Genomic DNA, 13,247 nt, shown 5'->3' on the forward strand with positions numbered 1-13,247 from the left:
AAAAGTACAAATCTTTCACTTTTAGACACAATTCAAAGCATTTTAGTATCTTACGTTGTTTGGGGAGAGTACGATAACTTAGGCGATAAATTTTAAGGACGGATTTGTATAGAACAGTTAAAAACAAATATTTTTTATCACGGGAGGGGGGTCTATCTCCCCCCGTTTAGGTGGAAAGAGCGATTGAAAAAAATATGTACGTTAAATGGAAAACAATTGTTAAATAATATTGGTAGTACTTACAACAAAGTTTTATACATTTTTTTAAAGCAAAACTTTTGTTTATTAGTTTGTTTTTAAATCAAGTAAAGTTTTTGATTTTTTTTTTAAACTCAAAATTTGTGCAAAAAACTTAAAAAAAGGTTTAAAGTGTAATTTTTGGGGACAGTACGATAAATTTGGCGACAAAGTTTGATGACGGATTTGTATAGAACAGTTAAAAACAAGCATTTTTTACTATGGGAGGGGGGGTCTGTCTCCCCCGTTTAGGCGGTAGGGGCAATTTAAAAAAAAACATTAAATGGAAAAAATAATTAAAAAATAATGGTAATAATTAAAATTAAGTATTATACCTTTTTTAAAGCCAACGTTTTTGTCTTTTAGCTTGTTTTTAAATCAAGTCAAAACTATGCATAGTTTTTGAAAAAAATAGTTTTAAAGTCAAAACTTTTGCAAAAAAAGTAAAAAAGGGTTAAAGTGTAATTTTCAATACTTCAAGATTAATTACCACTGTTTTTATTTCAGAATTTATTGCTCTTAGATGATTTTATGTCTTTTAGTTTTTGAGAAAATTGAAAATTACAAAAACAAAATATTTCAATGAAATTACTTTTTCCTTGCTTTAGCATTAACGTAGGCTTATTTTAATAGTGATAATAGAATAAGGATTAAGATATATTCATCTAGCACGCACTCCAACTTGCAACCACCCCAAATCCTATAGTGGAGCCAAGCAGGGGGGTTGCATCTCACTGTTTGCATCGTAAAGTCAAGTAAAGCAATTCATTTAGCATAACCCAGAATGCACCACGAGGATGTAGAATTGCATTGAATTTCGCGTCCCAGTCAGTTAGTCTTTAAGTAAGTCAGGAGTTAGTAAAAAATAGTCACGTCAATTTTCAATGTGTTGAAAGTATGTAAGTCTCGTCAGTGAATTCATCGTCCGTACTAGTGTCACTGTGGAGTTCGTTTAGTTCGTCATTGATGGTCAAGAGCCGAGATTGTTTTGGAGGTAACACATCTTCTAGGTGTTCAGTGCGAACGTCGAGGGGGTCGAAGTGGTTTAGTTGCACTTTCTTTTCCATCAATCAATCATCTTGCACCCACCGAACCTTGCTCCCTTCTTACCTTGCACGCACTTCAACTTGCACCCACACCAAATCCTATAGTGTATCCAAGCAGTGGGGTATAGATCCCACTGTTGCCACCAAACTCGCATCTACCATTGTTACTATCAAAATAAGTCCAGTCAAGCAAAAAAAAAGAATTAAATTGAAATAGTAGATGTGGTTATTTTCAATTTTCTCAAGAACTAGAAGACATCAAATCATCTAGTTTTCAGTTTTTGATCAAAAACAAATAACAATAAATTCTAAAATAAAAACAATAGAAGATAACCTTGAAGTATTGAAAAATTACACTTTATACCTTTTCTTAACTTTTTTACTCAAATTTTGAGTTTAAAAATATGTTTTAAAAAAACTACACATAGTTTTGACTCGATTTAAAAACTGGCTAATAGAACAGAACTTTGGCTTTTAAAAAATGTGACATACTTAATTGTAATTTTTAACTATTTTTTCCATTTTAAATAATTTTTTTTTTTAAATTGCCCCTAACGCCTAAGCGTAGGGAGATAGACCCCCCTCCCATAGTAAAAATGCTTGTTTTTAATTGTTCTATACAAATCCGTTATAATATCTTATCGGCTCAGTCGGCTGAGTTATCCTAACAATAAATTGTATAATGATTTTGAAAAGTACAAATCTTTCCCTTTTAGATACAATTCAAAGCATTTTAGTATCTTACGTAGTTTTTGAATTTGATACTTTAATAGTTTTGAACTTAATTGTTAGTACTGATCTCAAATCCAAATTCCAATTTTAACTGTTTGCTTAACTTTACAAATGCCCATTTTTAACATAATTTTTATATTTTTTAATATATTTCACGTGTATTTGCCCCTTGCGAGGAATTGACAAACTCTCCAAGAGTAATTCTTGTCATGAAAAAGTGCTTTCTCAAATTAGACGTTCGGATTCGGCTTAAAACTGTAGTTCCTCTCCATACCTGCAATTACCCGCACACAAGAATGGTTGAGAGTTGTAAGTCATTAGTTGTAAGTCATACGGACTGTTGTGCCAACTAATTTATTTTTTATTTAATATATTTCAAGAAAATGATATGCATAGAATTGTTTAGACAACAGATTAGTCAAAACAGCCAAATATACTTTCAAAACGTTTTGCCTGTTTCTGTTGAAAACCATTTAAGCAAAAATGGTTTAGCGTTTATTTCAGTTTTTTGTAAGACAGGTAAAATCTAATCTTGAAGTTTTCTTAGAGTTTTAAATGAAATATTATAAACATTTCAATTAATTATTGAAGAAAAGGATTATAGATTTTGAAAACCATCACGATTTTTTTTTTAAAACAAAAACTACTTCATAAATTTAAATAGCCTTAAAAAGCCTTGCATTCGTGTTTTTTTCGAATTTTAAAAGTGATATCTTTAAATCCTGATGACGTTGGAAAGGTGCAATTTTAATGCCAGTATGAAAACCTTGTCGATCAGTGTTATCAGTGAGATTCTAAAAGGGAGAAACCTTATAGTTACGGTGACATTAGACATAAACTGCTTCGTAGAAATAAAGCAATAGATTTAAAGATTTTTTTCAATATTTTGTTGAACCTCCTTTTGCACAAATAAGAGCCCCAATTCTGCGCGGCATACTGTTAATTCATGATTTGACTGTTTTCTGCATTTGTGGGTGGTGATTCCACACGTGAATTACTCTTTCAATAAGTGACCGCATCTTTAGCTACTTTCCTCTTCATCAGCTCCCACACGTTTTCAATTGTGTTCATATCAGGGCTGTTTCCCGCCCAATCCAACAGAGGGATATTTTCTTCCGTCAAATAAGTTTTTATGAACTGGACTATGTGGCATGGAGCTCCATCTTGTATAAAAATGTAACCATACATCTATTCTTGAACGTTAAAAATATTGCGAATAATATAACTATTATACAAATTCTGCAGTGCGTCTAATAATATAGCCAGGGACTGTAGTTTAATCTCAGGACCATGTATTAATGTTTATTAGAAACATTATAATCTGCCAATTTGTTTTAAAAATGATTTCGGAAAAGTGGTCGCTGCGGTTCAAAAAAAAAAATCAAATGGGGTGGCGCAACAGTCCGTTGTGAGCCAGGGCCTAGTGACTTACAACTCTCAACCATTCCTCTGTGCGAGTACTGTTTTCAGGAATGGAAGGGACCTACAATTTAAGGCCGAATCCGAACGGCTAGTTTGAGAAAGCACTTTTTCATGACAAGAATTCTTCTTGAAGGATTTGTCAATTCCTCGCAAGAGGCATTAAAATTTTTTAAATTAATCTGGCACAGGCATGGATTGAACCCAAGACCCCTTGCATGACAGTCCAACGCACTAACCATCATGCCACGGGTACTACGGCCGCTGCGGTTGGTTCGAATAAATTCCTGCCGAGATGCCTCATTTTTGACGACTTTTGCCTTCTGTCAGCAATAACGCTCCGAATATTCTCTTCCAAGGCGTCAATCATCTCGGGCTTATTTTTGTAGAGAGGTGACTTCACATTATTCTACAAAATATTGCCCAGTGGTGTTAAATCGCACGAGACAACGCCACTTACCCACTAACTGACGCGAGGATAGACTCACTAAAGGTTTCCTTTAAAAATTTCGTTGGCTAAGGAAACGAATGATTATACACATATCAACAGTTCCAGCTATATTAAGTATAAGTCCTTTTTCTTGACCTGACCTCGAATTCGATATAAATACTGGTTTTAAAAATGTAAACTCTTGATGCCACATGAATCTTGAGGATTTCTTCTAAGCGCAACGAAACCAGTTTGAGTCCCTTGCAAAACGTGAAAGACATTGTGTTTTTAAGTTCCCATTGGAAGTTATTGTAATGGGTCCGATTTGTCAAATCTGACTGAAAATTTTGACATTTCTCGAAGTTTCAAGGTCCCTAGAGTCGAAATAAAAGATTTTTAGAAAGATGTCTGTGCTTGCGTCCGTACGTTCGCGACGTTTTTTTCGTCGTCCATACCTCAATAACCAGAAGAGATATCGACTTCAAATAAATTTTGTTATACAATATTTTCTTATTATCTGTATAACAAAATTTATTTGAAGTCGATATCTCTTCTGGTTCTTAAGCTATGGACGACGAAAAAAGCGTTTCGAATACGAGAACCGTAAGCTTAAAGTTTGTTTATACCTTCGTAATATTTTGTAAAAGTTCTCATAAAATCTCGTGTTCGCGTCACAGTGGCCGTTTATGCAAAAGTGCTTGCAATATTCATTTTTCGAGTGGTTCTATTCAAAAATTTGAATCAAAAAAATTATTCAATTTGGGTTATTGGTGTGCTTTATAGAGCTGCCTAAAGTTGAAGTTTTTTTATGATGGTAATTTTTTAGATTTTTTTATTTGTTTCTTAACTTTGAATGTAAAAACTAGAAAAAGGATTTCGAAACGCTTTTCGTTTTTGTTTTCATAATTATGCGGTACCATTATTTTGATCGATAGTTTAAAAAAAATGTTTAATTGTTTAATTTAATGTTTTTGGAAACACTACTTTATGCACACTTTTTCGACTTTAAATTGAGTAGAAAAAAGTTCAACGAGTTGTGTTAAGATCTCAACTGCTTCAGAATCCTTATATGTTTCTTAACATAAATCCAAAAGATCAACTGCGTCATTTTGCACCGAACTGAGCCAAGGAGATTTGAATTGATGAAGTCAGTCATTTTGTCCCCTCTTTTTTTTATGGAAAATTCTTCTTTGGATTTCTTTGTTTAGTGTGTGATGGCATGTTCGTACGTCCGTACGTACACACGCACGCACAGACATCTTTCTAAAAATCTTGTACTTCGACTCTAGGGACCTTGAAACGTCGAGAAATGTCAAAATTTTCAATTTGACTAATCGGACCCATTACAATAACTTCCTTTGGGACGTTAAAAAGTAATATACAGTTTATTTTTTAACAAAACCTAGGTATTGCATAAAGTAAAATGTAACTACTACACTTTAGTAATAAATCGGGTTTCGACAATAATATCTTAAAAGAGAAAAAAAAAACGTTTTTGACTTAAAATCTATTGCATAGGTATTGTATAAAGTCTTGTTGTTGATATTTTATTATATACATTTCTTAGAAAAATTTGTATGACAGTTTTATTACAAAAAAAAACTACGAAAAAACCACTTAAAATTTGTTAAATTGATTTTCGACTCCAATATCATGAGAACAAATAAAAAAGTTTATCTTGCAAAACGTTAAAGTCATTGTGTTATTATAATTGAGATCGGTTAAATCTCTTAGAGTAGAATTCCCCTAGGTAAGTCTTGTATTTTTGATCTCTTAGAGCAGGGCATGTACAGAGGATGAGATAAACTGTTTACTCGTCTTCCTCATCTAACATTTTCTGAAAAAGTCATTTGAACCTGGCATGGCATGCTTTCATATTAGACAGTGTTTGGTTATGACACATATTATCGAGCTTATATGCGATGTGCCTAGAGATAGCAAACACCTTGAGCACTTTCAATCTAGTGTAGACCAGATGTTTTTCGTCACCTGACACGTGGTCATGTTATCCCACCTGATGTTAGCCTTCTTAATACCGTCTAGAAATCAGAAATAGTTTAAATATAGTGATTGGTATGCCAGCATTAGCCAAACGTGGTATATTGGTTTGTATTGTACCATTTCTGGCGAATTCCAATTTCCTGGCCCAGCAACCAGCAAAGGTGAATGTTAAACTAATGTGTCATCTCCATTAGAAATGATCGACATTTATGGACTATAATAGTGGTAACATGGGTTATGTTGCAAGCTTTTCAAATTTCTTAATTGTCTATGTGGTTCTTGGTTGGTCTAAAACATATTCAAAATTCAACACCTTAAAGATATCTGTCTTGAGCGAAATCTCAATATATTTTATGTGTTTGATATATTTTGAATAAAAAACACAACCTTAACATTTCCATCATTTTGTTTGTACTTAAAATCTCAATCTTTTAAAAATGATAATTAAGTTATTTATCCTGCCTTAGTAAATTCTACAAAATCGAATAGTTGGTTGATCACACTGTTTTCAAGAACAAGCTGATAAGTGCTGGGCAATATACAAATTTGAAAATGTAAAACTTATTTAAATGGATTTATTGATTTCCTTATTATAATTCTTCCAATAGATTTTATTTGAAAAACACACTTTATTTTTATTTGAATTGAAATGTGCTTAATTAATATTTCGGTCCCCGAAAAAGAGACAAATATTTAAAAAAAATGAGACAACATGCTAAGTATTCATAAAAGTACTCCTTAAACATCATCCCACCATCTCGGTCTTTCATTTCCTTCGTTGACTTTGAAAACACATTATAAGCAAGATAGAACTAGCATAGAGATAGAGCACACCATAATATCGTATCTTTTGTAGTAGGTCCAAAAACTCACGCACCAACTTTTAAACAAAATATTTTCGTATCTATTTATTTACCGCCAAAGTCAATTGCCACCCTAAACCATTAAAAGTAAAATATATGGGGTTGGGATAGGCGTAGCCCAAAAGGGGGTGCGGAGTAATTTTATGACCTACGATGAATAACAGACTGTACAGGCTGGGCTGGCTTATAATCAGAGGACACTGGCAAGGTCAAAGTTATTTCGTGACAAATGACAAGTCCGCATCATATAGGTACCTACATAGTTCCGCTTTTCACTTTCTTTGTGTACCTGTGGCGTAGCAGTGATACTGACGTCACTATTGGACGTATGACGAAAACATCTTTCAAATTTCAATTCAAAACAAGTCTATGTCTTTCTGTCGAGGTGTGAAACTATATACATATGTATATTTTATAATTTACATTAGATACAGACCTTTAGAATGTCTTAAAAGAAATTTTCAAAGGCTAAGTAAGTATAAGAGATGCTTCTACTTGTAATTTTGTTAAAGTAAGCACAAGACTTATGTATACAGTTGTGTTCATAAAAATAGCAGTTCTCTCCAAATAAAACAAAAAGGTCTTCAATATTAACGTTATAAAATATTTCATTAAACTTCTAATAACAAACTAAATTATGTTATTCATAATAACAGAAAATAAGTATTATAGATTTTTTACCGTTAGCTTTGTCACAGTAAAAACCGTTTTTTAAATATATGGCTGTCGCTGTTCATAAAAATAGAAGTGCATGACAAAATACTTGATCTATTACGTAAAAAGTAAGAAAAAATAGTAATAAGTTGTATGAAAGTATACAAATAATGTTAGCTTATAATTAGTACTTTGTTGCATAACCATTGTTTTTTATGACTGCTTCTGCATACGTAGCATCGAGTCCACTAAAACCTGACACCTCTCGATTGGTACCGTTCCATAAATCACGCACTGCTTCCCACAATTCTTTCGAATCCTTGGGTTTTGCTTTATGAACTTCGTTCTTAACATTCCTCCACAAAATTTCGATGGGGTTAAGGTCGGGGGATTGAGCGGGCCACTCCATAACGGATAACTTCTTCTGCACAAACCATGATCTTGCATTTTTTGACGTATGCTTTGGGTCATAGTCTTTCTGGTATACCCAAATCAACGGTATTTCCTCTTCAGCATAGGGTAACATAACCCCCTTGATAATTTTCACATACTCGGTTGCAGCAATTATACCCTTGATGGGATAAAAAGGCTCGACACCGTAGAATGAAAAACAAGCCCATATCATAATGTTTCCTCCACCATGCTTCTCTGTTTTTTTTATAGTGTACCGTAAATCGTTTGCTGCAAGTTGGGGTCTTCTCACATATTCTCGACGAACCTTGGATCCAAAAAGGACGACTTTGCTTTCATCGGCCCACAGAACATTCCTCTATTTTTTGTTTGCCTATTCTCTATGCACTTTGGCGAACTCCATTCTCCTTGCCACATGCCTTTTCGTCAAGAATGGAACCTTGCGTGGACTTCGGGCTGGTAACTTCGTTTATAAAAGACGTCTTCGTATGGTGACAGCGTTAACAGGCAGTTGAAATCCATTTCTTATTTTCCTAGAGCCTATGGAGGGGTTCCGTTTTGCAAACTGAATAATTTTTCTGTCAGTTCTTTCAGTAGTCATCCTTTTTGGGCCTAGCGTTTTCGGTTTATTTTGCCATTTTAAGGCGTTACTGACTATTTTTGCTGAGGAGCCTAGGATGTCTTGAATGTATTGGTAGGCTTTCCCTCCAAACGCAGTTTTCGAATAAGTTTTCGAATTTCTTTGGTGCATTGTCTTGACCGTCGCATTGTTTATTTTTGAGCTAATATTTATTAATTTTTTATATGCTAGTATGTAACAAATACTTAAAACTTTAATATTTACTTATCGAAAAATAAAAAAATGAATTTTTAACAATTTTTACGTGTAAAATCAAGAGCATTGCTATTTTTATGAACACTCTATATCCAGAGAGTTGGAAATAATGTGTGTTCACCGGGAAAAGTAGAGTATAACTTCAAGCTAAAAGTCCCTCATAATAAAAACCAAAGACCGTTAGATGCAAGTAACATGTTAAATTATTTTGTAAGAATTTCCGTCATTTAAATAATTGACATTTTAATAAAATGTGACCAGCACTGCTATTTTTATGAACACAACTGTATATGTACATAGGTGTGTGATTATGTACCTATCCAAGTTCTTTAAATAGGAAGGTTAGGTATATCTAAGTTTTTTCAATTCTTCCCCTAACTTTTTACGTCATTAGTCAGAGACATTTTTGTAAGCATTTTCTCTATTTTTTTTTCAATGTCAATTGAAATTATAGATATTTACCCAGGGACGTAGCGAGAAATGTTCCAAGAATGGAAAGATTTGAGTGAATCTAATAGCAGAATAAGGCTAAATAATGTGGAGACCAATTTTTATGCACAACTCTAAACGAATTAGAGAAAAGAAATGAAGAAGACGTTATCACGACAGACTTTAGCAAAGCCTTTGATAAAATTAGTCACCAAATTATTTATCTTACAACTAAAACCCTTGATTTCCCACCCTTTGTTTTTTTATAGAGTTATTGTTTTCAGGATCTTAATCTTCAATCACATTTAAGTAAACTCAGGATTCTCTCAAGGGTGCCACCTTTGTCCTTAACTATCAACGATGTTATTAAGGAAATTGATAAATTCAACAGTTTTTATATTTACGCTAACGACATTAAAATAACAAAGATTATTTCTACTCCATCTGATATACGTAATGTCTTACTCCAAAATGAACTCGACTTTTATTTCAGACTTGGTGCGACTAAAATTTCTTACAACTTAATGTTAGTAAATATCAGCTCATAACATTCACCCGTAGGCGATCACATCTTCTCTACCGAATTCACAGTCTTCACGATGTTATCATTCATTCTATCTGTTCTACTTAGGACCTAGGAGTTCTTTGCGACACTCAGTTAAATTTTTAAACCCACTTTGGTTATATTATTAATAAGTCCAACTCATCCCTAGGCTTTATCAAACGTTGGGTTAAAGAAATCTCGAACCCCTATTTCACTAAATACACTACCTTTGTTAGGCCCCCCCTTGAATACTCTCGTCTAATCTAGTCTCTCCATCAGAACTTTGGTTTTCAAAAAGTTGAATATGTATAACTCAGATTTCTTTGGTTCGGACTCCGCGTTCCTCTTTGGGTGATTATCTTTTCTTACTACCTTATGAAGATCGTTTAAAACTTAATAATCTGCAAATTCTTCAAAAAACGCCGCTGATATTCTCTTTCTACACCAATTTTTAGCAGGTACCATTTCTTCTTCTAGAAATTATTCCTAATTTATACTACTCAGATACTCAGATAGGCCCCTCTCTTTGGCCTTCCTCATCAATATACAAATTATGATCTTTTTGAAATCATTACAAGAATGCTGAGCTTAGCTTACAACGTGCAAACCACCTTTGACTTCCATATCAGTTCTAATTGTTTGTTCATTTTGAACTAATGTGTAGATCTCCAGGCCCAAGCCGAAGTATAATATAAAACTTAACAAAAAAAGAAAGAAAAAAAATAGATTTAAGTCTAGTTTTAAGTCCCTTTTGTGAACAGCTTGAATTAAGCATAAACAAATAAAATAAAATCCAATAAAAGACTGGAATTTCAACACACTATCAAAACGTAAAAAAAGAAAAGAGGCTGGGATGCGACCCACCCTGATAACTTCGCATCCCATTTTTACCAAATTTCCGTACTATTTTTTGTAGATTTTGTTTTTTTTTTTTATGAAAAACGGACTATATGATTAAAAAAAAAACTACTGAATATAGAAACAGTATTTTTTGTGAAATAAAAAAAAGTTTGAGGGCAATATTTTTAATTTTTGAAAAGCTATTTGATTCGAAAATAAATTTTTGCCAAGTTTTAATATTGTTTTTTTTTTTAGGTTTTTAATTTTTTATAAAAAAAACTGTGAATTTGATTTTTCTCAAAATTTTACCAGATGTTAGATATGTTTTTTTTTTTCGCTGAACAAAATTGTTTTGGAGATGAAATCATTTTTTATTCGTAAAATTTTCGAGGTGACACATTTTTTTCAGTTTTTTTCGATTTATAAAAAACCGTTAATTGCATTTTTTACAAAAATATACTTTTTTAATATCACGTTACAATATATTATATACAATTTAATTCAAGTCTCTAGCGGCATTGGTTCGTGAGATATTTAGGGTTAACCAAAAGTGAAAAAACCGATCACGCAATTTTCTTGAAAGGCCTCTCTGCATCTTTCTGCATTATTATCTGTATAACAAAATTTATTTTAAATTGATATCTCTTCTGGTTCTTGATCTTAGGACAACGATAAAAGCCGTCGCGAACGTTCGTACACACGCACGCACAGACATCTTTCTGAAAATCTTTTATTTCGACTCTAGTGACCTTGAAACGCCGAGAAATGTCAATGTTCAATTTGACCCGTCGGACCCGTTACAATAACTTCCTATGGGAAGCCAAAGAACTATAAGAAACAATTGACGATGAATAAGCTTGTTCTTTGGGATACCGACATAATACCAAAGTTCAAAATTTCCAAAAACAAAATCCTCACAATTTAAAAAATCCACAAATTTGTTATCCCCAAGTACAAAATCTCCAGAAACAAAATCCCCAGATATGCTCGAAATATGATGGATATGTACTTAAGGGTTTTTAGATCAGAATAGCGGGATATTGGTTTTGGGGATTTTGGTTTTTGAGATTTGGGGATTTTGTTTTGGGGATTTCATTTTTGGGCTTGTGTACCCAACCCTTGTTCTTCTGTATGGGAATTCATAACAGAACAGCAGAATGAGTCTATTTGTTATTCTTTTATAATTAATTTATTACGGATTAAAATTCTTGCCCAATTATCAAACATCATAAAATCCTATGGCTTCTTCACGGGGGGATACCGACATAATGTACAAGTACAAAACCTCCAAAAATAAAATCCCCAGGATCTAAATCCCGATGCCGATAATCCATAAACAAAATCCCCAAATCTAATTTTTTCAAACTCCGTCAATGCATTTTGTTTTCATCATTTGAGTCAGTGTATTTTTCGGATCTAGGGAAAAGTTCAGAAGATTACGACTTTTCAAAACTTTACACACGGATTGGGAAGTTTGTCCTACAATCGGAAATGATAGATGTTGTCACCACAATTGAGAAAATAAGTAGCGGTGAAAAACTTCAATTGGAAAAATCGAGCGTGAAAAAATACAAGAAGTTGAAAATAAAAAACAAAGCGGTTAAAAGTTGAAAAAAATTGAAGTTTTAAAATTTAAATCATTTTATGTACTATGAATATATTTGGCGCCAAACATAATTTCTTAGATATACTCAAAATATTATGGTGAATTTGTGCTTAAGGATTTTGATTTTGGGAATTCTGGATTTGGGGATTTTGGTTTTGGGGATTTTGGTTTCGGAGATTTTTGATTTGGGGATTATGTTTTGTGGATTTTTTTTTTAACTTCCCATAGAAAGTTATTGTACGTTCGTACGTTCGTACGCCCGTACGTCTGGTAGCTCCTGGTGAACTAGCTAGTGAAATCAGTCCAGCTTGATGATGAATGGTACAGATCAATTCAAAATTATTGAAAAAGTCACAGCTTAGGACTGCACTGAGAAAATTATCAACTTGTGAGCGAACGCAAGAAGCTACGGTTTACTTCCTTCCTGAGATTAAATCTTGCGAAAGATGGTAAACACAGGACTGTCGTCCATCCTCTGGGACTGATAAAAATTATAGAAACCCAATAAGTATCAGTAAATAAACAAATCGAATGTTTTCTTTTTTTTAACTTCCCATAGAAAGTTATTGTAATGGGTCCAATTTGTCAAACTGAAAATTTTAACATCTTAGAGTCGAAATAAAAGATTTTTAGAGAGGTCTGTGCGTGCGTGTGTACGTACGTTCCTATGTCCGTACGTTCGCGACGGTTTTTTCGTCGTCCATAGCTTAAGAACCAGAAGAGATATCGATTTCAAATAAATTTTGTTATACAGATAATAAGGCAGAAAGATGCAGAAAGGGCTTTCAACAAAATTGCGTGGGTGGTTTTTTTTTACCATAGCAGTTTGAAAAAAGATACAAATTTTGTTTAACCCTAAATGTCTTACGAACCAAAAACGCTAGAGACTTGAATTAAATTTTATATAATATATCAACGATGTATATTTTTGGAAAAAAGTCCATTTAACGGTTTTTTTATAAATCAAAAAAACTGAAAAAAAAATTGGTACCTCCAAAATTTTACGACTAAAATATGACTTCATCTCCAAAACAATTTTGTGCAACGAAGAATAATGTTTTTGACATCTGATAAAATTTTGAGAAAAACCGAATTGACAGTTTTTTTTATAAAAAATAAAAATCTAAAAAAAACATTACTCAAAGTTGGTAAAAATTGATTTTCGACTCAAATATCTTTTCAAAACTTTGAGATATTGGC

Source organism: Eupeodes corollae, chromosome 3, assembly GCF_945859685.1.
Source record: "Eupeodes corollae chromosome 3, idEupCoro1.1, whole genome shotgun sequence".
Lineage (NCBI taxonomy): Eukaryota > Metazoa > Arthropoda > Insecta > Diptera > Syrphidae > Eupeodes > Eupeodes corollae.